The sequence below is a fragment of the Serinus canaria genome, chromosome 14 (assembly GCF_022539315.1).
Source record: "Serinus canaria isolate serCan28SL12 chromosome 14, serCan2020, whole genome shotgun sequence".
NCBI classification, from domain to species: domain Eukaryota; kingdom Metazoa; phylum Chordata; class Aves; order Passeriformes; family Fringillidae; genus Serinus; species Serinus canaria.
In genome coordinates, this window is record NC_066328.1 from 938,764 (window position 1) to 963,485 (window position 24,722).

The following is a 24,722-nucleotide window of genomic DNA, read 5'->3' on the forward strand; positions in this document are numbered from 1 at the left end:
TTCTTCACAAATCCACTGACAAATGCTCTGACCAGGGCACCCCCAGGTGGTGCCAGACCCGTGCCCTCAGCAAAACCTCATTAGAGAGTGCTACAGCCACCACTCTGAAAGTAGCCACAAGGTCATCCCGCAGGAGTGACTTCCAGCCCCCTGCTCCAGAGGACTGCAGTGCTCTGTCGCTTGAAAACATTGTTGTCATCATCTGGGAAATAGAGGAATAATATAATCACATGTTTCTGATATCTCTGTTTACAACTAAATGTCGAAGTCCTCCCCAGAAAACATCTCTTGGGAACATTTCTGTAAGCATAGCTTAGCTGGAAAACCTTGGGCTCTGGCTCAGAGATTACAGCAAATCCATCTTACGTGGCTCACAGTGAACTGGGAACAAGACAGCTTGGGGCTCAGCTGAGAGCTCAAACAGGGGAAGGGGAGAGAAAGTTGGAACATCCTCAGATACACTTAGCTGGTCACAGACTCCTCGTTTAGCACATCCTGAGCTATTTTTTTTACACACGTGGCAAGTATTCCAGGTCAAAAACCCCTCAAGTCTATGGCAAGACCTTCCCCCTCAACTCTGCTGCCACTGGACTTGGCCTCAGGCAATTCCTCTGATTATGCCAAACCAAGTTAGCACACTTGAGCCCTTATTCCAGGATCAGACCTGCTGCAATTGTCACTTTTGCAGGAGAATTCCTAGTTATGTTTGAATTTTAATGTCCCAACAAAAAGGAGAGTTTGTGATCCTTTAAGTAGTGTTCCCTGCTAAGGGTTTGAAGGATACTCCTCACGTTTCCAGTATGGATGGAGGTATGATTTACAATGTCCTTAAACCCTTAAACTATCCACTTCCCTGCCTTTAAGTGCCTGGGGTTTATGAATGATGCAGCTCACCCAAACCCATCCCTCAGAACCCTCACAGCTTGGGAACTTCCCATCTCACCCCATCTGCTTGGGTTACATGTGGAAACATTTCTTCCAAGTTTCCAAAAGGTGGAATGGAGTTCACAGTAGCTGATGTGTCAGTCAGTGAACAGTGGCTGAAACCCAAAATCCTTGGGCTCCAACTTGAGGTGCTCCTAGGGGTCGGAAGCAGCACCCTCAGACCCATGGTGAGCCAGCACCTCACCTTCCCCTCCAGCCAACACTGTCAAGTATGGGCCTTTCTCCTATGCTGTCCATGACAGAGAAGAATACTTGACTTCCAAACACCTTATACCATCCCTGCCCTAGAGAATGGGTCTCTCCTGTACCACATCATGCCACCCTCTATATGGACACATACCTACTAACTCCTCTGTATTTCTACTCACTGTTTCTGTCCAACCAGGCCCAAAGGATGGTCCAGAAGGACAGAAGTCCCTGCACAAGGTCCCAAAGCAGTTGGCCAAGCCATGGGATTTCAGTGGACTGCACACAGAGCTGCAGTATCAGCCCCTGGGCAAAGGGTTTAGAGCCCATTGCCTGTGCCCACCTCCACCCTGGGCAGATCCTGGTGCCATGAAGACTGGTGCCCACACTGCAGGTGTGAGGCACAGGACTGGCAGAGGTGACAGGGCCCTGCAATTCCCTGGCTGTGGAAGATCAGCCTTGCCCCTCAGGCAAGCAGTTCAAGATTTAAACCTGAAAAGCAGAGCAATAAAGGACCACAGGTAACACGAAACCTCAAGTTTCACTGAGCTCTCTTCCTGGGGAACTGCAAATATTTGCAGTGTTTTATCTAATATCCCTCCATGTTTGCCCAGTGCCCAAAGATAAATGAACAGGTCACGTACACTTAAGATATAAAGATTTCATAAGACTTCAGCACAAACACCAGCGAGGCACAGTTGCCACAGGGAAACAATTGGTATCCGTGGGCAGCCAGGGACCCAGAGTGCCGGTGCCACGATGGGCCCCTTGCCAGCCCCAGGGATGGATGTTCAGATCACACTCACCAGTTTGTCCATGTCAGTGCCCACTGTCCCCACAGCCCAGCAGAAGCCACCCCAGAGGACTGAGCCAGCATGGGCACAGCCATGGCTGGAGGTGAGTGCGCTTTCAGGAGGTAAGATTTGCAGCAAGCACCTCTGGAAGCCTCTTCCAAAACCTCCCCAAATGCCAGATGACAGCATGTTCTTGAGCTTTTTGCACTGAACGATGACTCAAGGGGTTGTGACCCTCACATTCAGTTTGTGTGGCAGCACCCCAGAGCCAGGTCTGTATCTCCACACAGGCAGGCAATGCATCACCAACAGCAAAATCTATTCCCTCTACATGCTCCTTTTTCTGCTCTGTTTCTCCTAGAAATGCTCCTGACCAATCCTAGTCGCCCAATTTCCAAGCTTTGGCTCCCTCTCCCCTACAGCCTGTTTTCAATCACGTGTTAAAAGGGCAAGTAATGCAGAAACAAATCTGCACTAAAGGTCAGCAGCTTCCCCCACCCTGCAAGGCTGAAGAAAAGCCCCTCTGGCTCCAGCAGAGCAGAGTCCCTGATCCAGCCCCAGCCATCTCTCCATCCCCCACCTCAGGCCCAAAACAGTTGGGCAAGGCCAGGACCAGATGAGTTATGGCCAGGAACTGGGTGCTACCAGCCCTTGTCACAGCCACACTGGGAGATGTCACTCCAGAACATCACCACCATAGTTCTGAACTGTTTCTCTGTTTTCTTAGACACTGTGAGCTCCCAAAACTGCTCAACAGCATCACACCAGCACCAGCACTGTGCTGGTCCAGCCTCAGCTCGAGTCCTGGGGGCAAGTTTTGGGGTATCAGAAGGACCTAAACAGGAGAATACCCAAAGAAGGGACATGAGGATGGTGAAGGGTCTGGAGGGGCCATAGAAGGAGCAGCTGAGGGCTTCTTCAGCCTGAAGAGACTGAGGTCAGACTTCATCAGGGTCTGCAGCTTCCTCTCAAGGGGGCAGCTTCAATCTCTGTTCTCTGCGACCAGGGACAGGGCCCAGGGAATGGATGGAGCTGTTCCAGGGGAGGTTTAGGCTGGAGATCAGGAAAGGTTCTTCTCCCAAAGGGTGCTGGGCACTGCCCAGGCTCCCCAGGGAATGGGCACAGCCCCGAGGCTGCCAGAGCTCCAGGAGAGCTTGGACAGCACTGCCAGGGATGCCCAGGGTGGGATTGTTGGGGTGTTTGTGCAGAGCCAGGAGCTGGACTCTCTGATCCAGGATTGGATGATGTACCCAGTCCACCTAGAGTGCTTTGTTGAAGAAGCAACTCCTCTGGCAGCTCCTTTTAGCATCTCTTTTCCCCCTCCTGCAAGATCTCCTCCGCTGCATGGGCAGCAGCCATCACTGTCATTTCAGAGACAACAACTGACCACAAAAATATAGAGCAAGAGCACTGCTGCCAACCCTTCTGCTTCTCCAAATCCCCCTTGTGGGCTGAAGAAATAACAAACTCACCCTTAAGGCTTGCCCTTCCCCCCAGTAAATTTGCTCTTCCCAGACAGAAAACCCTCGATCCCAGGTAACACAGCTGCCAGATAGAGGCAGAAAACAGGAAAGCTGGATGGTGACCATGGTGAAGCCCCTGCCAGTCCCTGCACTGTGAGATAAGGAGCTGGGAACAGCACAACCAAAGCTTCCCACCAGAGCAGGAGATTGCTGGGAGCAGGGCCATCGACATCAATCCGGAAGGGCAGGCTTGGATTTGGATTCAGAGACACCCATGGGTCCCCACATCTTAGGAGCACACAGGGAAAGGAAGCTGGGCTATTTTTTCCCCCATTCTCAGAAGATTTGGCCTCATCTGAAGTCAGCCTCACAAGGTCAATGCTCTGGCAGGGACTGGGAAACTTCCGAGATGATGTCTGTTGTTTTAATTTTATAACATTGCAGGATTGGCTCAAATAATAAGTCCAGTTGTTCTCTGGGTACTCAGCCCCCAAGCTGGCGACAAGGAGCAGAATGAAGACCCCAAAAATTCCAGAAACGGAAAGAGTCAGCAAAATGCTGCGGCACTCACACCCACAAGTTTCTGCAGCCGCATGGGATCCACCCAAGGGTGCTGAGGAAGGTGCTGGAAGAGTTCACTGAAGCACCTTCCACCATTTACCAGCAGTCCTGGCTCACCCAGCTGCCTGGAGGTGCCAGTGTGATGCCCATCCACAGGGAGGGTTGGAAGAAGAATCTGGGGAACGGCAGGACTGCCAGTGTGACCCTGGTACAGGGGAAGTCCATGGAGCAGATCATCTCGGGGCAAGCATGTGGCACGTTCAGGACAACCAGGGAATCAGGGCCAGCCAGCACAGGCTCATGAAAGGCAGAGCCTGCTTGAGCAACCAGACCTCCTTCTGTGCCAGGGTGATCCCTTCAGCTGATGGGTAAAAAAAGTGTGTGGATGTGTCTACCTGCACTTCAGTAAAGCCTTTGTCACCCACAGCATTCTCCTGGGGTATTGGAATAAAATCCCAATATTGCCGGGTGGAGCTCGTCCGGCCCTAATGCTCTGAACCAAGGGTAACAACTGTGGATGTTTCACCTCAGAGACACCTTTGGCAGTTGCAGTTGGGCACTCGGAATGAGTCTAGGCAAACTAGAAACTCAGTTTACCTCTAGTGGAAAAGTTCAGGTGATAGTGAAGAGGAAAAGAGCGGATTCCGCCAGAGGGTTAAATCCAGAGTTTATTCCAGGGTGACAGAGCTCTGAATCTCGGTAACAGCTCCAACAGAATCATGACCGCATGGTTTCAGTGTCTTTTAAGCTCACAGGGAGGGGGAGGGAGAGAATAGGTGAGCCACCAACCAGGTGGGAGGGGGAGGGTCTCAGGGGACAATGACACCTGAACAGGCCAATGACCCCAGGTCTGAGAAGCATCTTTTGAACTTCTGCCAATCACACTGGAATGTGGAACTTGAAAGACAGCAATTAGGAAGAGGGCAAGGGGGCAGGGGGAGGGGAAGGAAGAAGTTGGCACATCTGAGGGACAAGATATAGCTTCACACCACAACACTGGGGAAAGTGGCTGTTCATGGCTTGGACACGGGCAGTGTTTGCTGGGTGAAAAATGGGCTGGAAGGCCAGGCCCAGAGGGGTGGGGAATGAAGCTCCATCCAGCTGGCAGCCAGTCACTAGTGGTGTTCCCCAGGGCTCAGTGATGGAGCCAGGTCTCTTCCAGATCTTTGATGAGCTGGCCAAGAGGGTCCAGGGCACCCTCAGATCACAGGTGACACCAATTTGGGCAGTGTATTGATCTGCTGGAGGGCAAGAAGGCTCTGCAGAGGGATCTGGACAGGCTGCATCCATGGGCCAACACTCCTGCATGAAGATCCAACAAGGCTCAGTGCCTGGTCCTGCACTTGGGTCACAACAACCCCATGGGATGCTCCGAGACTGGAACATGGTGGCCAGAATGTGCCGAGTGGGGAAGGCCTTGGAGGTGCTGCTCAAATGGTGCAGCTGAATGAGGCTGGTGTGTCCAAGTGGGCAAGAAGGACAGTGGTAGCTGGCTTACACCAGCTCCAGTGTGGCCAGAGACCCAGGGCAGCGACCATTCCCCCTGCACTGTGCACTGCTGAGGCACTGCATGACCTGCCTGTGCTCCCTGGGTGTTGCAGCAGGGAGGCTTACACAAGAAAAGACTGCCCAGGAAAGATGAAGCTCTGTTCAAATACACAACCATAAACTCAAATTACCACCTCCAAAGACAAGCCCAAAGCCAGAAGATGAGTTTTGCCCCCAGAACTCCCTCCAAGATGAAATAACACAGTATTTTGCACTAAACCTGTGGATCCTGCTGCATTTCCCCCTTGGAGTGGCAGCAGCAGAGCCCCCTCAGTGCACACCCACACACAGAGACCAGACCAGCTCCACCACCCTTGTGGCTTGGGGTGTATTTGCACACTTTTATCACATTATGTATGTTTACCCAATTCATTTCACTACAATGGGAGAAGAGCTGGAAAGCTATATTAAGCTGCAGAGGCAAGTGTTAAAAAAAGATCAAAGGTCCGCCATTTAAAATTAATTAATTCAAGCTTGAACTATTAACATAAATTAAAAATTCAAACCACACACAAGAATATACCCCTTTCCAAGTAATTTTCAAGAACCTCTAGTGCTGCAAGATAAGGTAATGGCACATTCCATTAATTTGCAGGATGCACAGCAGTGGTTAACCTCCACTTAATTAGAACTAATTGTAATTATGTGGGAATAGGGCAAGCATACATTGTAAGAGATCCTCTTGACATTACACCTCACAGGGAGGGAACAAAGCTCTTTATGCCATCTCCCTACACACACATTATCCATCTGCAGCCCCCCATACAGGCTCAGCTGGAAGAGCAGAGGCATTTCACCCAGGGCCACGGCCACCAAGGCAACAGACAGAAGAAAGCACAGGATTTCACTTCCACAGCATCCCTGCTATGGGCAAAGGAAAGGCATGTGGACACTTAAACACCAGAGTCACTGGAGGAAGGGCTGCAGAGAGCTGAAGGACAGCAGCCCATGTCAAATAACATGCAAAGAGCACACAAAGTCATGGAGGAAAACCAGCACTGAACCCCGCTGGAGCTGTGCCACACCTTGCAAGGTGTGACATCTTGAGAGGATGTGGGAAGGCTCAGCCGTTCCAAGCAGCCTGTGCAGCCAGATGAAACCCCACTGCCCAGCCCTCCCACCCAACAAGGCTTGGAACCCAACCTGCATCTGCCAGGGCTCCAGGGGCCAGGATCAGCCACAGCGTGAGCCCTCAGCTGCTCCACCCACAGCCCTTCTGCTCTGCCCTTCCAAGCTCACTGCTCCCTGAGCACAAGGTAAATCCCCTCCTCAGGAACTTCACCCCGAGTCCTCACCCACCAAACCAGCCCTGGCCAGGAGCCAGCACCTGAGCTGGAGCCTGGGAAGGCTCCTGGCACCATCGTGCGCCTCCAGCTTCACCACCAGCCCTGCTCAAGCCTTCCCCCACCGGCTCTGCCTCTTCCCCAGCCTGGTCCAGCTCCCAGAACAGCTCCATGCACACTTCTGGTCTAACCTCTGGGAAAAAACCCCACACTGTGGCATGGCCTCCAGCTCCATTAACCCAAATTGATGCAACCATAATTCAAAGGGAGTTAAAGACATCCACCCTAAAATTTTTTAAATTTGCCTAAATCATCTCAAAAGACTCCAATTCCTGTTCTACCTGAAGCTTCTCTGCAAGTGGAAGGAATTGCTGCAGGGTCACAGGGTCTGCACTTCTTTCACCTGGGCCAATGCCACCCCTGAAGCCCCCAGGACACCCACACCTGCCTTCCCTGGGGACTAACACTCACCTGAGACCCAAAGCACCAGCACAGCCTGTGTTCACAGGACACAGCTGGTTTTATCATACACAGGGGAGGGAGGGGAAGGACCAGAGCCTGGAAACCAGAGATCCCTCTCTGTGGCAGCTGCATTAAAGCTGCCCACAGAAGGCACTGGAATGAGATGTGCTTTAAGGTCTGCTCCAGCCCAAACCAGTCTGTGGTTCTGTGAAGCACTGACCTCCCCATGCGTGCACTGCACAGCAGCTGCCAGCCCAGGCGCCATGCCCTGCATACAGCACATGTGCCCCTTGGCTTTTCACTACCTTCAACCTGAACTTCTCACCCCCAGCACGGCTAAGAACACCTCCTGCCACCACCAAGCCAAGCAAAGCAGTGACTTCATCGCAGCTTCCTTCACCTAAATTGTCTCAGGAGACCTTGCTGCTGCTTTCCAGCGGGCGCAGCATCCTCCCCACGCAGCTGCACACCCCCGCTTCCTTCCCCTGCCTCACATCCACCTCCCTCAGCCTGCCTTTAACCTCCAGCTCGCCTATGTGCTCCTGGACAGCCAAACCAGTCAGGGACTGGGACCCCTCCCCGGGCTCCTCCTCTCCAGTGCTTCCACGCACAACAAGAAGCTTCCAGAGGCTCCTCAGGGTCAATGGGGCTGATCAAGAGCCAAGCTGAGCTCCTGGGGAGAACAGGCAGGGCAGGATCCTCACCAGCTCAGGTTCAAGCCCAAGAACAGTGAGCAGTAGCATCACCGCTCTCTGCCCTGAGCTTAGAAACTTCTCTGAGGATCAGGCAGAGGCACGTTTGCACCAAAACCACTCTGCCCATCCCCCAGAAAACATGGGATGGCATCAGCATGCCAAGGTGGTGAAGCACAATCAACCAGGGAAGGAAAATGCCTGCAACATCAACAAAAGCCTGGAAATATTTTGGAAAGAGATCCTTTCATTCTGTTTTTCTGTGAGGCACAGCAAAAAAAGGTGCTTGAAATAATTTTATTTAAAGCTTTTTGAAGCACCACGTTGCTTAGCCAGCTCCACTAGACAGACACTCCCCAGCACCATCCCCAGCAAGCTGATGACGTTCCTGAGGGTTCCTCTGGCTGGGGCCAAGGCCCAGCAAGTAGAATTAAGGCAAACCTAGTTTACAAACAATAGCACATTGCTTTCAGACTCATCTGGTCCCTTTTACCAAGCCTGTGTTCCCAGCCCTAAGCTAATCTATAAACGAAAGCGTCCCCATTGATTTGGAGAGATTTCAGCTCAGCATGCAAATTGTAACATCCACCTGCCCTCCCTCGGGCCAGCACTGCAGGCCAAAACTGTACTTGAGATCATGCTTCTGTCCCCATGTTTCAACCAGGCTGCTGTCTTTCACAGAGCCATAGGATGGTGGAAAGGAGCCTTTAGGACCAACCCATCCCATCGCACCCCCTGCCATGGGCAGGGACACCTCCCACTGTCCCAGGTGGCTCCAAGCCCTGTCCAACCTGGCCTTGGGCACTGCCAGGGATCTAGGGGCAGCCACAGCTGCTCTGGGCACCCTGTGCCAGGGCCTGCCCACCCTGCCAGGGAACAATTCCTTCCCAATATCCCATCCAGCCCTGCCCTGTGGCAGTGGGAAGCCATTCCCTGTGTCCTGTCCCTCCAACCCTTGTCCCCAGCCCCTCTCCAGCTCTCCTTTAAGCCCTGGAAGGGGCTCTGAGGTGTCCCTGAAGCTGTCTGTTCCCCAGACTGAGCATCCCCAGCTCTATCAGCACTTGGGATGCTGCTTAAGAGCGGAAGGGGCACAGTTTCAATGAACCCAAAACAGGCCACAGCATCACACATGGTGCTTGTGACTTCATATTTTCTAAATTTTTAGGTTTGATAAGTTTGAACAGCTCTATTTCTCCCTTAATTGGTGCAATTGTTTTTAACCCTGCTCCTGGAGCCACGTTGCCATAGCTACCCCGCACAAGCCTGGGCGAGCGAGGTGTATTTTTAGAATTGCCAAAATACACGTCTCTAACAGAGCTTTTCTGGACAGAGCTCTCCTTGTTCCATGACACAGGAATTAAGGGCATTCAATGGAATTAAAATGTGGGAAATTCAAAACAGATTAAGAGAGAGGCCCCCAGTGCAGCCGGTGCATGGCTCGAGCCCCTCGCACAGGGCAGTGCTGGGGGCAGGGATGGGGCAGAGCTGGGGCTCCCCAGGGCCACAGGACACCCTGGGACAGCCAAGTGACCAAGTGCTGCCACGGATGGACGTGGGCTCTGTGGGTCAGCAGGGAAGAGCTGCTTAAGGCCCATGGGGCTGTGCCTTAGGAGAGCTGATGAGCCTGTGGAGAGCTCAGGCTGGGGGACGGACAAACATAGGTGACAATGTGGTGGCTGTCAACAGACCACCTGCTCAGGGCACAGTGGTTGAGACGTTCTGGCAAGTGGCAGAGGTCCCATGTTTGCAGATCCTGATCCTCACCCAAATTTGTGCTGGAGGAACACCACAGTGGGACTCAAGTCAGGTGGCTTCTGGGGAGCACTGGTGTCAGCTCCCTAACACAGGAGAGAGGGGACAGCAGGAAGAGACACTCTGCTGAGCCTCACTACCAATGAGGAAGAACTGGTCAGGGATGTGAAGGCCTTGAGCAGTCTTGGCTGCAGTGCCCACGGGTGGGGGGACACTGATGGAGCCGCAGCCCCAGCAAGGCCCCTGTGCACCCTGACAAGTGACACTTGGCTGGTCGTGGCCAGGCTAACCCTAAGGAGCAGAGATCCAGCCCTCAGACTGCCCCAGCTCCAACACTCCTGGCACACCTCCGGGAGAGTCCCTGCCCAGCAGCAGCTCCCTCAGCTTCAGGGGAGAAAACACTTCTGAGAGGAGCCAGAAGGAAATACAAGGAAGGAAATGGAAAGTGTAGCAAAGATTAACACCATTTTCGCTGAAGTCAGCAAGTGGATTTAAGGAGAGGGAAAGCTGGGAAAGCTGGGGGTTCCAGCATGAACTTGGCCTTTAGCAGGAATGAACCAGTTAGGCCTTTAGCAGGAATGAACCAGTTAAACTTCTGGGCTGTGTCACTGTGAACTGACCCAGGTTCCTGCAAGGACCCATCAAGGACAAGGGAGAGCACAACCAGAAGGAGGCCACGGTGCCAGCAAGAGCCATTCCCTGCTCCAGCACCATGATGCTGCAGCTCTGCTGTGCCTGCACTGCACTCTCAGGGAGCTGCCAGGCAGATGCTGGAGAGGAACCAAAGAATCTTTCACCTCCAGCATGGCTGGGATGGTTGAGCTCAGCCTGATTTTTGATCAGAAGCTGCACTCAGACTCAGTTCACAGGTATAGGACTAGAGAGAGAGACCAAGGGCACAGCAGTTCCTGTGGTGTCTCAGCCCACCCTGAGCAAGGCACAGGAGAGGGTCTCCATCAGCACAGCTCTGCTTTTGCTGGGCAGCAGCTGCACATGCAAAAGCCACATGCACAACCATCACACCTGTAAGGGAAGGCATGGCCTGCTGACAGTCATTCCTCCTGAGCCAGGGCACCACCATAGCAGTGGCTCTCAGCACCCTGTCCACCCAACCTGGTGGCCACAGGCTGTCTTTTCAGGAACACACCAATGACATCAGGAAACAAAAAATAAAGAGAAGATTCTAGAGGTGCAAATACCAGGGGTGAATCTTCTGGTTTACAAAGCAGCTGCATTTGAGAGCTCCTGGGGTCTTGAAAATTTGCATAGACTTGAGAAAAGAATAGTTCAGAGAGACATTTACATGCTGTAAGTCAAATAGGATCATAAACATGAAGACAACAGCAGAGTGCAAAGATGTTCCTGCTGCTAATGCCTCTCTGAATGCCCCTGAAGCCACTCTTTCCACAAGAGCCATGCTATAGACCATGACTGTTCCTGGCTGAAGCTGGGCTCTGCCAGCATCACTCCAGGGGCACTGTGCAGCTGGAAAGATGCCCTCTCAAAAAATCATCTGCACAATTCATTTCAGAGTCAGAGCAGTCTGCCAGCAGCTCCAGTCATGCTGTCCCATTCCTTTCTCAAGGACATGAGTAATTAGTGAGCACTCTAGCTACTAAAACTGATTAGAGCAAAACAAACTAATTCTGTTGTAAGGCAATGCTGTGACCTCGTTAAGATGGTAGTAATGGGCTAACAATATTTCTCTCTTACACAGTGATGTCTTTCATTAGCGCTCAAGCTGTTTTGTAAAGGAGCTTAGTACATTCCTATAAACTCATTTGCATAGGAGGAAACCCAAGCCAACACCTGCACATCCAGAGGCTGTGCCCTGGGAAGGAATCTGGATTGAGAGCATGGAGAAACATCACCCTGCAACCAGGAACAATAGCCCGAGGTACAGGGCCGGTGCAGGGGCAGCCCTCCCTTCCCTGCCTGTTCAAAGCAGGCACCAGGTCAAGCTGCTACATCCCAGCCAGGGCAGATCCCTGCCAAACCTGCACAGCAGGTTTGCTCCTCCTCCATCACAAACCTACACCTCTCATCTCGTCTTTGTGAATGAAGAGAACAACACTGGCCATCCAAACTCACTGTGAGGGTCACACAGACTGGACATATTTCACACCACAGTTATTAACCTCCCTGTGCGTGGAGCTGACCAGCAGCTCTTAAAGCTCTCACACCTCCCCTCTTACAAGGCATTAGCCCTAAACAGAGCTACAGCTGCCCTCGAGCCAGTCTGATGTCCTGCACCAGGCACGGGCACACCAACAAGGATCCCTCCCAAGAACTTCCATGAAGAGCCACCTTTGCAAATTATGTTTTCCCTTTTGTCCTTTGTGTACTTACAGACACACCAGGGATGTTCAGCATGTACCAGCTTCAGAGCAAGCTGCTCCAGCAAGGGCATCTCTCCTCATACCCGAGAAAGAGAAGCTGGGATCTGTCAGGTTTCAGGGCTAAAGCAGAAGGAACAGCCCCTGAGTGACACTCTGAGGGCTGGGACAAGGATCCTGCTGCTCCGGGAGTGGCTGGGATCCCAGCGGGCAGCAGGAGGCAGATTGGGAAGCTGGCTGCGGCACAGGGAGGGCTTAAACACTTCTCACTCAGAATCACCTGCAGTCAGGGCCTGATTTAACCCACCCCCTGTCACAGTCACCTGCTCACAGGGCTGTGCTTCAGCACCTCAGGCACCACACAGCTCCCACTCCAAGGCCAAGCCGAGATTTCCCTTACACTTGGAACAGCAGGTACAACAAGACCTCAAGATAGTGTTCCCACATAAACACCCCCATTCCCCAGCCTGCCTTTCCCCCTGCCCTGTAGCCAAAAGCCTCAGGACACTTGCTAATCACTAATTAACAAGATCTTACAGCTCTGCTTTTGATAAGGGCTGGGAAATCCCTTCTCCCCATCTCAAAGATAAGGAAAAGCCCTGCACAAAAGGAGATTATGCTCTTTGAGGTCCCCATAGGCTTGTCTGGCATTCAGCAGATCAAGGCCTGGCCTTGCAGGGCTGCACCAGGAGTGCTGCCTGCACCTGCTGAGAGGTGAAGGGGGTTTGTGGCCATGTGCCTTACAGTTCCCAGCCAAGGCTCACATATAGCTTAAATGCATTTAAAGAAAGGATTAGTCCACTTCCCCCTCTGCACTGTTAGAAAGGGATGTTTGTGCAGCAGAACAGCAAAGAGGTCCTATCTAAGGAGCTCAGTCAGAGGGCATCTGCTCCGTTCCCATTGAGCCAGCACAGCACTGTATGGCAGAGGGGAGCTCCACCTGAGAGCAGAGCTCACATCCCAGGGACTTCTGGGCTCTCTTATGCAGGTCACACATTCTTAGCACTCCAAGAAATATTAAAACCAAGACAGGCAGCTGCCCTGCCTGACTCTTACCACTTGCAGGCTGACGTGGGCAGGTGTCACTCGCAATGCTCTGAGAGGCAAAGTCACCCTCTACCAGCTCTGTGCTGCAGACATGAGCTCAGAGCACCTCCAAGTGATGTCCCCAGGTGTCTCCTGTAAACAAACACAGACCAAAACTGGGTGTTAGACTAGTTACGCACACCCAGAACCAGGCTGGATACTGGCACCAGAGTGACGTGCAGGCACACAAAGAACATTCACCTGAACATCTGTAACCATGGGGAAAATGGGCAAGTTCTTGGGACAGGTAGGTTTCTGCCTCTCTTTTGGAAGAAGGCTTATAAATGCTAACCCCAAAGCACCCAGAACAGGGACAACCCAGCACTACATCCCTGGCAAGCCAGAAGAACAGGAAGGGGAGAGATGGCACTCAGAGGCAGCTGCCTCGATGCACACAGAGCAGCACTGGAGCTGCCAGAATGCTGCTCAGCACAGCAGGATCAGATCCCATTGCCACCACCAGTGGGAACAGCATCAGAGGAGCCCTGCAGAAGACCAAGCAGTTCTCAGCCTCCCTCATTTTAGTATTTCTTTTTTCCCTTCAAGTTACTTTTAAGTCACTGAAATCCCTGTATAAGTCTGGAAGCCCTTGTGCCTTGGTGTCTCTCCAGGAGCTCCTAAGCCATCAAAAGAAAACAATTCTACTAAATTCTCCCTGCTTCCCTTTTTAATTCCCTGTCATGCAGACACCAAATCTCTGAGGCAGAGGAGCTCAGCCCAGGACCTGAGCCTTGTTTCACACTAAATTTGGTCTGCCAGACATCCAAAAAAAAAAAAATCACATCAGTCATTCTGCTTCAGAGCTGGTTTCTCAGCATGGAAAATTACATTTCCTACATGTAGCTAATGCATGAAAAGCTTTGAAAGGTCAAAAAATGAAGCCATCAATTTATCACAAAAAGTAACTTCCTATTAAAGCTGCTGCATGCCTGGGCTCCCCGGTGCAAACACTCCACCTAGAGCCAGCTGTGCCAGCCCTGCTTGTCCAGGGCTGCCAGCAGCAGTGGGTGACTCAGCAGTGCCACTACAGCCACCAAAGAGCAGCCACTGCTCTGAAGGGGACCCAAGCAGACTTTTGGTGGGAGAACCTCCCCTGCTTGTGCAGGAGGTCTTGGCAGAGAGGACCCTCACACCCAAAGAAAAAAAAGTACCTGTGCTCTTGCATTGGCTTTCCTTTGGGAACCATCCTGGAGAGAGCTCACCCATGAGGTGATCCCAGCCAGCAACACCCTGTCCCTTTGTCCTTAGGGACAACATGTGGCTGACAAAGCACAGGTGCAGTTGCAAGGTATGAAAGCACTGGGATGGCAGCAGAGCTCCCAGACACACTTGCCAACACTTCCTTCTAGAAGGGAGAGGAGCAAGGGAGCCTGAGGGCCCGAGCCACACAGGATCCTCTCCCACCCAGCAGCTGAAGGGGAGCAGAGACCACAGTAACTTGTTCCACCTGAGCAACAGAATCCAGCCCACCCATAACTCTGCCCAGGACAATTCAGTGCCACTGGAATGGCACTGCTGTTCCCCTGCTGTGTCCATCCTCCAGCTCTGCAGCTGTTCCTCATACCTTTTTGCATCCCCCCAAAAAAACCAAGCAAAAAACCAAGGATTTAGTCGCCATGCTCTCACTCTGGCCCAGAGAGACACAGGTCAAGTGTCTCACAGGTAAGTGAGAGACTCCTGCAGCTGAGCAGGACAGACATGGAAAACAGGAATGAAGGGACAGGATCAGGATCATGGGGTTGCCCAGGGCCAGGAGCCACAGGGGTTGGCACTTGTCACTTCCTGCCTTAGGGCTGTAGCAAACAGGCTGTGGCATTCCACAGAGCCTCAGCAGGACACAGCATCCCTCACCTGCCACAGCTCACCACAAAGATGTCATTTAACATCTCAGCTTTAGAGCTGGGAAAAACCTGAGGCAAGTTGGAAGGGGAGTGCAAGACCAGCCTGGAGAGGATGCAGGCTGCAAGCAGCAGAAACTCCAGGCCAAGCTGAGCACAGCTCTGGCCCTCGCTGCCATCCTGGTGCTGGGAAAGCTGCTAACTCACATTTCTCCTTTTGGGACAGAAACAGCCCCACGGGGAACAGCTGCCTCAGCACAGCACCTGAGAGCAGCCAGGCCCTGCCAGCAGTGCCCCAAGGCTGTCCCCACGTCCTTGCCAACTCCCTGCTAGGAGCCAGGACAGACAGGGCTCTTGGCTACACTCTGGCTCAGCTTCCCCACCAGCACCATACTCTGCAGCTCTGTCTCCAGACACAGCCTGGGACTCCCCAGGCACTCTGCTGCTGGCTCCAGACACACAGGCTGTGCCCCAGCCCTGCTCCTGTGCCATTCCCAGTGCCAGCACTGCTGCACATGGGTGGCAGGGATGGGAATTTCTGCAGCTGAGCTCTGTGCAAATGGTGATCATGGGCCCTCTTACCTTAGAGATGACAAGAAGAGTGTTTGCTCTTAAGTTATGACTCATGGGAGGTAAATTGGCATTCCCATTGCCATAATGACCTCCATGCTGGAAAGAACACCTGACCCTTCTCTGACCACTTCTAATCGTCCTGTTCCACAGGACATTGGCACCGAGTTCTCTTCCAGATGAGCACCCCAAGTTGCCCATGAACATCACAACAGGTGTCAGTGGAAAAAGTTGGGATAGCTCCTGGTACTGCACAAGGATGGAGATGCCTCATCCCAGTGAGGCTGTTCTCCAGAAAGAGACACCCAGGTGACATCGCCTTCTCTGCAGGGCTCTGGCTCTTTGAGGAACAAGCTCACCAATGGCATTTGCCTTCCCTACACTGGAGACTGACACAGCCCCAAGGTGCAAACAGGAATGGACTGTAGGTTCCCTGGGCTGGGAATTATTTAAACAACTGTTGTCAGCATAAAAACAGACATGGATTTTTACTTAGAAGAAGGGGAGCAGGAAGGTCTCTGCTCATCTAATTAATTCATCCAACTATTATAAGAAATACCAACATTTAATAATTTTAGATGAGACAAGTCACTTTAAAAAAGATTTATCAATGAAGCCCAGCTTTGCTGAGGTGAAAGCTGTAAAAGTCAACTTTCAGGTACCCAGGGACAGGATGGGATAGGAAATTTCCCACCTCTATTTCAGGGAAGAAAACACCATTATTCAGCAAGTTCTGAACTTCTCAAAATGCAGGATAATTTTCAGAGACCACATGGGAGTTCTCAGTGCCACAATAAAATTAATTCAGGGAAATAAAGCAGAACAGCCAACCCTAGAGTATGACACCATTGGAGACAGCCCAGGCTTAAGAAGCACAAAGCAAATTTCCCTGGGTTTAAATACTTTTGAGGTTGTTGTTTTACAGGTAAAATATTTATGATAAAGAAGGAAGACAAATTGCCCCCTTCTTATTTCACTGCTGGAATTAACAGTTGAGAGCAAAAACAGTGCCCTTAGGAAGAAGGTAACAAGGAAAAGCGAGTTCCTGAGCACTACACTGCATCATTCCCTTTTGGAGGGGAATACACAGGAAAGCTGATCATGAGACAAACACAAACTGATCCTTCACTTGCAGATGTTCCAGTGGTGTAAATATGCATCCACCCAACCCAAGGACCAACTCCAACTTGCTCATCCCAATGTTGAAGCAACCTGCTGACTCCAGGCCTCAGGAATCAATACCCAGCACTTGCCTGCTCTATTTATTTATATACAACACACACAACTTGTTGCTCATATTCAAGAATAAACTGTTCAGGGAGCACATCTGCACATACTGTATTCTCAGGGAAGCAATTTCTGCTAGTTTGGTTGGCTGAACTTCACTGTCACCTGCACAAGAAATTTCCCTGTCCCCCCATTCTCAGACAAACCTGAAGAAATCCAGCTTTCACCAACAGAGGAAAAAAATCGAGGCTGCTCCACACAGTGACAATCCATGGCTGCAGGAGCCAGGACACCAGCCAGCAGGTCGGGAAGTAAACAGCCCGCTGCCAGCACCGCCACTTCCCTGGAAATCACATATTCTACGGAAATCTTGAAACTAAAGGAGAAAAGCTCTAGTGATGGAATGAACCTGCCAGACGGGGAAGCCTCTGGGCACACGCCATGGACCGGGATTAGTGCGGAACCCACTGTTCAGAAGGGCAAATATCCTCCTAAACCAAGGCAGGAACAAGACAACGAAATCGTCCTTCAAAGTGAAAACCTGCTAAGAAAAAACGGCGCTGGCGGCAGAGCAGCGCAGGCCCCACCGCGCTCCAGGGCAACACCGCCAGGCAGGCTCTATTCACTGGAAGGACTGAAATCGAACAGCAAAACAGCATTGCAAGAGCATGAAGTAATCCCACCCCTGCAGTTCGTGTTTTCCTACCCAATTAGCTACTCCAAGTGTAAGAGGGAAAAAGGAAAGGGAAAAAAAAATTAAACGCTCTACAAAGCCAGGAGATGTTTTGCAACTCCCGGGCTCCTGCAGCAGAGCCCTGCGCTCCCAACAGCCGCGGGCGAGGCGGGGGGACCCACGAAATAGGGAGGAGAGGAGGGGGAAAGGGAAGAGAAGAGGGAAGAAGGGGAGAAGCCCGCTCACTTTCTCCGCCGTCCCTCGGCGCAGCCGGACCGCACGCCCAGGATGCAGCCCCGCCACCGCCGGCACGGAGGGCAGCGGGCTCCGGCCGGACCCGGGGGAGGAAGCGGGCGATGGGGGCGGCCCCGGAGCCACCCCCGCCCGCCGCATGGCCCGGCCCAGCCCGCCCCGCGCCGGGATGCTCGGCGGCCGCGGGGGACGGGATGGAGCTGCCCGGGCCGGGAGCGCCGCCCCTGCGGAGCCTCTGCGTGTCCCCGGGCCCGGCCGGGCGTTCCGCCCCGCGGGGACAGCCACGCTCACCGCGGCTCAGCCGGGATGGGAACTCGCCGCTCCGTTGCGGTTCGTTCCCGAGTTTAACCGGACCGGTTTGAAATCACTGATTAGAGCGCTGGGAAATAGCGCAGGGAGCAGCAAAGCCCCCCGAGGCTGCTGCAGGGCAGGGGAAGCGCTCGGAGCTGCTCCGAACCTCGCTGAACCGAGCACGGGCACAGGGCAGCCCCTCCGCACCCCGCCCGCGCCTTCCGCTGGAAAGCGTCCTGTGGCTTTTCTTTGCTCTTAAGTAGTTCTAACCTCAGACTCTGGAGACATCTGCTAGAGCAGGATGCCTGGAGAAAGTGAAATGCCGTCCCAGGCTGGATGTTAATTTTAAACCGTGCAAGCTCTCAGTGCTCGTGAAGAGCGGCAGGATGCTGCGGGCTGCAGGCAGGACACACACCGCTCCGCGAGCTCACCTGGGAGGTTCCCTTGCATCAAAGCAGGGAGCCAGACCCGCACTTTCGATGGCTTGGGGATTCCTGCTACCCTAAGAGAAACCAAGGATCAAGGAGTCGCAGTGCTTTGCCGTCACTACTAACTCCTCTTTGAGAGTGGCTGCTCCTCCCTGTGCTGCCTCCATCCCTGCTGATTATTTCATTTCTCCTCCACCGCTAGTCCTGCTTTCAACTGGTGATGCAGCTGGAGCCGGTAATGCTTCCCAGCCTGCAGCCCCAGCCCCTGCACTCCTCTGCCAGCTGCCTGCGGGCACCTGCAGCTCCAGCCCGCCTGTAGCCCCAACCTAGCCTGCCACACTACCCTAATGCACTGAGGCCAGGGAGTGCAGACAGCTCTGATGAGTTTAGAAAGTGCTTTTGTGCACCCCTGTGTGCTGGGGTGCCAGTGTCATGGCAGACATCCCTGTGTGCCAGTGTCCTGGGGATGAGCTCCATCACCTGCCCCAATGCCAGACCCCTGCCACCACCACTTCCCTGCAGCTCCGTGCTGCAGTGCAGAACAGCAAGCTGCAGGTTGTTCTCTGTTCCTGCTGTGTTGCCCCAGACCCGAGCACAGAGATGCAGATGGAAGCAGAGTCAGGGCCTCTTTGTGCAGAGTCATCAGCCAGCCCAAAAATTGGTTTTGTCCATTCACTTGGGCTAGATAGGGTTTTCTCAGTGATGAGCCCAGCTGCATGGGCACTGCAGGGTGGGCTGGAAACCATGGCAGGTTATGGACATAATGTCCCCCTGGTGTTAAGTCTAGAATGCACTATATACACCTCTGTTAAATTCAGGCAGGGAACTGCCTGTATTTCCATGTTCTTCCAATTGGTATTTTGTGCACATCCACCTGCCAGGCTGCAGAGCCACATAGCATTTAATTTCAGTTTAAAAATTCTAAGAACACTCACACTGTGGTGATTCGTATCAGCAGCCTCTGGTGCCAGCCCAAGGTTTATGTGACTGCCTCTCATTAGCACAATTTGAAGGTTAAGGCTTCTGGGATTTACCAGTGGAGATAAATGTGCTGATGGGCAGCCCAAGGAGCATCTGTGAAACCCTGTGTTAACATTCAGCTTGTTACTGGGAATACCTGGGCCTCATCAGTCTGTCTCTGAAACCGGCATCACCCTCTTTATTCATATTTGCCAAAATATAAGCACAGAGAGTAAACATGAGTTAATCAGGGGAAAATATACTGTGGAATGAAGAAAGAGACACCACAGTGAAATGGTCTGCTAAAAATGGAAAATGCATTTTTCTTTGTGTGATTAGACAGGAAAAAATCTTATGAAAGGCCCATGTCTGGCAGAGGACTTGTGGCATACACTGAGCTCCCAAGCTAAAATGCTAGAGGCATGCTCTGGTTAAGGAAGGAAAAATGCTTTTCCTCTCAGTCAGGAGCACCTTGATGCAAAGCATCAGCACCAAGAGAGAATGGTGGGGTGGAAGTGGCTCCTTGCAGGGGCTCAGGCTGAGCAGCTGCTCTGGGGAGCCTGAGCCTCCACAGAGTGCAGGTGCTGACCCATACAGCAATTCATGGTCACAGGGGAAAGAGGAGGGGGCTGAAAGGCTTTTCTGGGAGCATTTCACAGCACTAGGGACATGCTCTGCTCCCCTAGAGCAAAGTGCAGGTGCTGCTCCTCTGCAGGGACTCTGCCCCAGGCACTCCTGATGCTGGTCAGCCATGGGGAGGAGAATGCCATGAGGAGAGTGGTACTGGGCACCCCCAGCTGCCCAGTCTGGAGGTCCAGAATATGAATTTCCTGAAGGCCAAGCAATGCAGGTCTCAAGAAAAGTGACAGGAAACAAGGAATGCCAATGGGCTTTTCAGCTTCATTGATTTTAGATTACATTAAATATTCCTACTCATTGATTATTCCTATTTATTATTCCTATTTAATAGGAACACAGAGATGCTTTGAGGGCTGGTGACCCTCACCTACAAAGCCAGGCTGAGATCTGAGCTGTTCAGCCTGGAGAAGAGAAGGTTCCAGGAGACCTTAAAGCCCCTTTCACTGCCTAAAGGGGCTCCAAGGAGCTGGAGAGGGACTTTGGACAAGGCCCTGGAGTGCCAGGACAAGGGGGAATGATAGAGGTCAGGACTGGGCTATTGGGAAGGAATTTTTACCTGTGAGGGTGGGCAGGCCCTGGCCCAGGGTGCCCTGAGAAGCTGTGGCTGCCCCTGGATCCCTGGCAGTGTCCAAGTCCAGGCTGGACAGGGACTGGAGCAACCTGGGATGGTAGAAGGTGTCCCTGCCCAGGGCAGTGAGTGGAATGGGATGAACTTTCAAGTCTCTTCCAACCCAAACCATTCCATGATCCTGTGATTCACCACTCTGCCTTCACAGGGAGTAAAGGTTGCTGCAAAGGACTGACATGGTCAGTCATGAGCATCCTTCTCCCTGCAGTCAGTGACTGCCACTGCCCCCAGCCTGGCCAGTCATGGCTCCCTTCCCTTCCCTTCCCTTCCCTTCCCTTCCCTTCCCTTCCCTTCCCTTCCCTTCCCTTCCCTTCCCTTCCCTTCCCTTCCGTCCCTTCCCTTCCCTTCCCTTCCCTTCCCTTCCTTCCCTTCCCTTCCCTTCCTTCCCTTCCCTTCCCTTCCCTTCCCTTCCCTTCCCTTCCCTTCCCTTCCCTTCCCTTCCCTTCCCTTCCCTTCCCTTCCCTTCCCTTCCCTTCCCTTCCCTTCCCTTCCCTTCCCTTCCCTTCCCTTCCCTTCCCTTCCCTTCCCTTCCCTTCCCTTCCCTTCCCCTGTGCAGGCTAAACCCCACCACGTCTGTGGGGTGGCTGTGGGGGATGTCAGACCCAGCCAGCGAGGGCTCACGTGGCCGTGTCTGACCACAAATCAGGGCTAATTGGGATGTAGGTGTTGGGTTGAGCCAACCCCCCTCAGAGCAGCCAGCTGGTCTGCAGTTGGGATTCTTCCAATATGTGAGGCTGCTGTCTCAGGTAACTCCATGAGACTGGGGACCCCAACCTCATTGGGGTAACCCAGTTCATTCTGAGTTACTCTTCTAAACCTTGAGAAATCTGTAGTCTTTTGAATAGAACCAATTCCACTGGACATCATGAATCTGTATTTGAACACTGATGCAGCTTAATTGGCTTAATTTATTGAATTGGTTTAATAAAACCAGTTAATCTGGTTTAACTGGTATATAAAATAAATCTTGTTTAAATATATTATGTGTCTCATTTTACAAGCCTCCGCAACACTTCCTCATCACGCTATTTCTATTTTAGAATGATTCTCCAGACAGCTGGACAAAGTGGCTCTTAACCTCCCTCCAGGCAGCTCTAAATCTGCCATGGAACAGTGGGTTACCAGAAAAATGCATTATAATGAACACTGAACATCTCTCACTTTCCAGTCCTCTATAAGCTTATGAAGAGCAATGATTCCAAGACGGCAGGGCAGCCTCATGGACAAGTCTTCTGGAGTAAGTTGCTTTTCCAGGGTCAAGACACCAGCTGTGCTTTAAAGTCCCTGTCTGTGTGGTGACTGAGGCTGACAACACCAACACCAACACTGGCACTGCACCCCTGAGGCCAAACCCTTACCTGGCAGTGCAGCTCCAAGGAACCTGGTACAGGTGCACTGCTGTTTATCTATCCTGCTTCAAACATGATATTGGTTACCCTGACCTGGGGTTGCAGATGAGACATTGACAAATCCCCTTGTTTAACACACCTGCTCCACTTCTGGGACAGTTGCTGGGCCTTATCTTCTGCTTATCAGTGACTTCACCTTTCCTACAGTTTATAGGAAGGGCTCCTTCCTATGAACTATGTTTATGTTTATGTGTCTATAAAGCATAAACCATGTTTATATTTATGTTGTCTATGGTTTGAGACCCAGCTACAAAACCTTGGCTAACTCCTCTCTTAATTCACAGGCTTCCAGTTCAGACACAGCTAACAAGCAGGATTTATAATGAAGGTAGCTGCTAATGAGCTGACACAAGATGCAGCATTGGATCATACTTGCTTTGAGAAGCACTGATCAAAGCCCTGTGCTTTCTGGTTGGAGAGCATAATTAACTACAATTTCTAAAAAGTCAAGTTTGGGTTGATTAAAGATGCCATCTGACAGCTCAAGAGTGTTGCCATGTCTCATGATCTGCTGTGCAGATACAGCACAAGCTCAGCATGGTGTCCCTCCCCCCCAGGCAGGAGAAGGGCTTTTGTTCCTTTCCCAGCAGGCTCAATCCCTTGGGTTTGCACGGTGATGGATCTGCCCCAGGAGGGCTCTCAGGGCTATGGGACCATCCCTCTGTGAGCAGCTCAAGGTTCTCATGCTGCCCCACTTGCAGAGAGGTCTGCACATCTGGTGCATGCCCACATCTGGTGGGGATGGAGGGGTCTGATGGCATCAGCAGCAAAGTGGAGAGCCTGCTCCAAGAAAGCAGACAGTCCTTACAGTGGCTGGGGAGATTCCTGCCTCAGAGGAAGAGAAATGAAAGAAATGAGAGCTGCTGAATCCTTTTCAATCTTCAATACAGCCAGGTCAAGGCAGTTCTTTGGGCCTGAACCCTGGAGTTTCTTGCCAGGACACAGACTGCCAGGTTATGTCCAAGCCATTAACTCCTGGGGTTTACTCCTGCCCCTGGCAACACACAGGGGCTCAATCCCCACTTTCTAGACTCCCATTTCACCTCCCATTTCCTGTCTAACTCTTCAGCCATCTGAGGTCTAGAACACACTAACAGAGACGTTTAACCAAATAGTCCCCAGCCACAGCCCATGCAACAAAATTCTGAGCACACCACTGACACCTCCCATGCCTGTCAGGGAGAGGGAGCCGCTGGAGAGAATCACAGGCACCTGAAAGCACCACTCTGTGCATCTGCTCTGCTTCAGGAAAAGAGCCATGGCCTTGGTCAGTCCCCTCCTGCCCTCAGCTCCCACTAAAGCTTATTTCACCTGACACAGGAAAATTCTTCATTCCCAGTTTCTACCCAGCTTGCAGGAGAGCAGAGTCTTTTGCCAGGTGATTTCATTGTCAGGGGAACATGTCCCCTACAAACCACATCACCACAGTCACAATTAGCTCCTTATCCAGAGCTTTTGAAACTGAATGGAGGCTATGGCCACTCAGCCCTTGTAGTAAGGGAACTACAGGACAACTTTGTCAGCTCAAATTAGAGACAAAAACTGAAAATGAAGGTGGTAAAACACCTTCATGGTACATGACCTAGTGCGTGGCATCCCTGCCCATGGCAGGGCAGGGCTGGAAAAAGAGGAAATTTAAGGTCCCTTCCAGACTAAATCATCCTGTGATTGCACAACAAAGTACAGGAGGATGTTTTGGGGGCATCGGGGTCTCTGAGACCTTCTCAGCCACCCCATCAGCAGCTCTGCACTGATTCTCCCACTCCCCTCACCTTACAAGGAGCTGGACCGGACCCATCCTCATTCAGGCCAAAGCTGGGTTCAGCCCTAATCAGGATAAAAACCCAATTCCCAGGGAATTCACCTTGTATTTTTTTCAGACAGGTGTGATGCAGATCCTGTGATGCCTTCTGGAATGAGGTATCTGATTAATTATGATGGAAACAAAACCTCTTCAAAGTTGCTGTGGTTTTCCAGAGTGTTAGGCAGGACAAACTGCCTGGGGAAATGAGGTTATGGAAGAGGTTCTCCATGGCTGGCCTATCTTTTAAAAAGCTGATTTATAAAAGCCATAAGTGTTAATTAGGACCTCTGATGGCTCATAATCAGTCCTTGCTTCAAAACACAGAGGAGAATTGAAGAAACTTGTTCTTTTTGCAGGCTGATCTGGCTCCCTGCTGGGAACCAGCAACCACCTCTGCTGATGGCTGAGTTTCTGTTTGGGGTCAGACAGAAACTCAGCACTCAGGGGAGATGTTATCAGAGTGTGGAGCTGCTCAAGAGATGGAGAGCTCCTGCTTTGGGCAGATGACATGGTATGGAAACAATGACCCTTCCTAGATGATCTAGGTGCCCACCACTAAATTTTTTTTCCCAGAGATGAGGCATTAAAATGCTGATACAATAAAGGAATTTTTATTTCTATGGCACCAAAAACAGATGGGGATTTTTTTTCCTGTAAAAATCTGAGAGCTGGACCTGTCTGATAGCATTGACATTCTCCATAAGGATGAGAAGTGGAAGGTGATTTTATTGCAAACATCAGTAGTGAAGGAAAGGATGAGCAGACATGTGAGGTAGAAACTGAGTGTGAGATACAAGCAGAAATCAGAAGCCCTCCTAGAGATGACATGCATGTGTTTGCACATCAAGATTGCCGTATATGAAACTTTCACACGGTTTTGGCTGAATGCCCTCAG

At 51.9% G+C, this 24,722-nt stretch overlaps 1 protein-coding gene across 3 annotated transcripts in view; it reads right to left on the reverse strand.

Annotated features, from left to right (window-relative positions):
• Positions 1 to 17,750, reverse strand: part of LOC103817964 (ankyrin repeat and fibronectin type-III domain-containing protein 1-like) — a 248,524-nt gene extending 230,774 nt beyond the window's left edge. For 2 of the 3 annotated variants that reach the window (XM_050979881.1, XM_018916204.3), the window contains exons 1-2: positions 17,663 to 17,750; positions 13,079 to 13,201 (exon numbers count right to left, since the gene is read on the reverse strand). The gene's annotated coding sequence lies outside the window, so the exon portion shown is untranslated. The remainder of the gene's footprint in view (positions 1 to 13,078; positions 13,202 to 17,662) is intronic. The other variant, XM_030229683.2, reaches the window with a different exon arrangement.
• Between the last annotated feature and the right edge of the window lie 6,972 nt (positions 17,751 to 24,722).